Source organism: Chrysemys picta, chromosome 2 (genome assembly GCF_011386835.1).
Source record: "Chrysemys picta bellii isolate R12L10 chromosome 2, ASM1138683v2, whole genome shotgun sequence".
NCBI lineage: Eukaryota > Metazoa > Chordata > Testudines > Emydidae > Chrysemys > Chrysemys picta.
The window spans coordinates 210,177,430-210,180,422 of NC_088792.1; the positions used below are offsets into that span (position 1 = coordinate 210,177,430).

Genomic DNA, 2,993 nt, shown 5'->3' on the forward strand with positions numbered 1-2,993 from the left:
CCCGCAAACTGAAGCGAATTATAACCTAAAAAAACAATCTCTCCCCCTCTCCCTAAATTAACTGTAGTTACTGAGTGAATTAAAATTGAGATGGATGTAATCCAGCCAAAATAAACCACGCGCTTCCACAGCGAGCGCCGAAGAAGAGAGAAGCCAGCCTCCGCTTGCAGTGTTGTGTTAAAGAAACCCACACAACGAGGGACTCTTTCCTTCATCCAGGCTTCATCAGCCACAGAGCCTTTCTTGAGCATTATGATTTGATTGATCGAAATAAGCCGGAACAATCTAATGGCCGGTATATTGGAATGGCTAAACAGCGATGGCTACTCTATATGTCTATTTCAGCAACTATTTCCCTTCTCAACCATCCCAAGATTATTAGCAGGGGCTGCTCCCCGCCCAGGCTCATTTCAGTCCAGTTATTCATTCCGTCAGATGGAGGTAAAACATGCAGAAGAGGACCAGAGCTGAACACAGCTAGGAACGGTTTAAAGCCCAGGAGAAAAACTTGCTATTTTCGCTGCTGGGTGAAAGTCCTTCAGAAGTGGGGTGCGGGGGAGGGGAGTGGCAATTAGAAATGAGCAATTTAAACCAACCTGCGGTTAGTGGTTTTGGAACAAAACTGAAACGAAAAGGGGAGGGGGTGAGATAATTTCCACGTTGCCTCTGACACAGTGCACAGGAGTTTCTTATCGGACTCTAATGGAGAAAATAAAATGAAATTTGTAGCCTGGCTGTAAAGTAAACAGACAGCTAATCAGTGATGAAAAAGTTTTGAAGTCTGGAGGGTAAATTGCAGGTCACCTTTGAGCCATTAGAGCCAGATCTCTGCCAGGCTAAAGTGTCTCTGCCCATACCTCCCCTCTTCTCTCCAGCCGGAGTAGGAGAGAGATCATGGAGAAACACGCAATATTACAACTTCTTAGTGACTCTTGACGTGCTGAGGAAGGCATTTTCTTGCCTTCGAATATTTCTTGCCTCACGAGTGGCGTGAGGATATAAAGTAGCACTATTTAGCGGGCACAACACCCATTTAAGCAAGAAACTTGTTATAAAATTGGTGAGGGATAGATCCGTGACGCATTCATCGAAATTTCACCTCAGTGAAAATCCAGTATCGTCACATTATATCAACCTAGATGCCGCTCCATAAACCGATGTAATACTTTCTGGTTTACTTTATCAAGGATCTGCTGGAGAATGTGAACGAAAAGTAATGTTTAAAGCCGATTGCTTTCACCCACTTTAGCAGAAACATTTACTGCTAATAACCACCATGGAACGAAATTACCTTTGTTACATATCATTAAACCTTATGGTAGTCTGCTTGGGTCTCTCACTTTAGCAAATCTAAACATTACTGAGACGTATTGTGGGTTACTGAAGTAAAGTCAATTGGAAGACCTGCAGTTGCATTCAAGAAAATGGACCGGTTTCCAGACCTCTCTGCCTACTAAATTGTTTAACTTGCATCTCAAATTAGGGGGGGGGGGGAAGCCCCTAATCATTTAAATCTGACACTTGGACATGATGAGCAGTATTAGTCAGGCAAACATGAGCTGAAAGGATTCTCCCGCAATTCAGCAGAGAAATTGTTTCTCCAAAAACAGGCTCTTTTTCTCCACAAGAAATCCTCCTTCCATATACACAACAAAATAAAGCAACGCAGTGAAACTCAAAGCACTGAACGCGCGCTCCCAGCAAACTATTACACCCAATATTTTATCTCCAATCATGCAAACTGTTCGCTTCCCACTCACCTTGCCCGGAAAAAAAAACCCTCTGCCCAAGATAAACACTCTCTATCAGCAGGTTTTTTAATTGTGTCTGTCGGAACGAATAGTTTCTGATGGCTACAGGGAGGGAGACATGCTTCATCTAGCCCCCTGCTACAGATGACTCTCTTTCTGTACAAACTGATGATGACAGATATCCAGCTGATAACCTCTGGGGAACTAAGTTATTTTAATTTCCAGTCACTTTCCTGCTAAGTACCGTATCAGTTTGTACACAGCTGAGATAAGAGAAAGAATAAGAAAGAAAGAGACTAAAAACGTAGCCATAATGGCTGGAGTGGACGCAGCGGGTTCTCATAGCCTGCCTTTGACTTTACCTGAGTCCTACAACAAATCGAGGATCGCTTTGATTTTACCAGAAAAACCCTGGGGACCTTTTGATGGCGATTCACCTGATTTCTGAATGTGAATGTGAGGCAAACAACGTGTGGCTCATACAAAAAGATACACGGGCCGATTCGGTATGACCTAGGTGAAGTTCAGCCTATAGAAAGAAATAACATCATGGCCCTTGACTCTTTAAAAGTAATTTTCCGCAACCTGCGGGAAAAAAATGACGGGAAGGGAAACTCACCGGTGAAATGGGCTTTTAGTGAAAACAAAGCCTGACCTCCCCACTTGGTAAGGCAACTCCCATCTTTTCTGTATATTTATACCTCCCTACTGTATGTTCCACTCCATGCATCAGATGAAGTGGGTTTTAGCCCACAAAAGCTTATGCCCAAATAAATTTGTTAGTCTCTAAGGTGCCACAAGGACTCCTCTTGTTTTTGCTGATACAGACTAACAGGGCTACCTCTCCGAAACCGTCTCTATTTCTGTTCAGAGAGAAGAGAGCGATGGATGGATATTTAGCTAGACAGAATAATCTTGGGGGGAAATATAATTGGGCAAAGGGGTTCGATGGTGCCCCAGCTTGCATTCTAGCAGCATGCAACTTTTGGATTAGTCACTGATCCCCTTTTGTAAGCATTTGCCTAACACTGATATCTCTGAAAAGTGGTTTTTGATCTCTATCTCCCCCCGCATTCAGAGCGCATCACATTGTGCCTGGTCTGCCTCTCACGACAGCGCTGGGAGCAGCGGTGCGTCTGTCCTGTGACTAGCGCCGGGACTGGCACCCCTCCGGAGCGCAGTGTTTGTTTAGGGCTCACTGAATCCAATCAGGACTTGCTGGCTGCAGTTTTCCGGCAGGGC

At 44.4% G+C, this 2,993-nt stretch overlaps 1 long non-coding RNA gene across 1 annotated transcript in view; it reads right to left on the bottom strand.

Moving 5' to 3' along the window:
- Positions 1 to 2,898, bottom strand: part of LOC101942429 (uncharacterized) — a 49,301-nt gene extending 46,403 nt beyond the window's left edge. The window contains exon 1 of the long non-coding RNA XR_006175527.2: positions 1,761 to 2,898. This is a non-coding gene — a long non-coding RNA (uncharacterized LOC101942429). The remainder of the gene's footprint in view (positions 1 to 1,760) is intronic.
- Between the last annotated feature and the right edge of the window lie 95 nt (positions 2,899 to 2,993).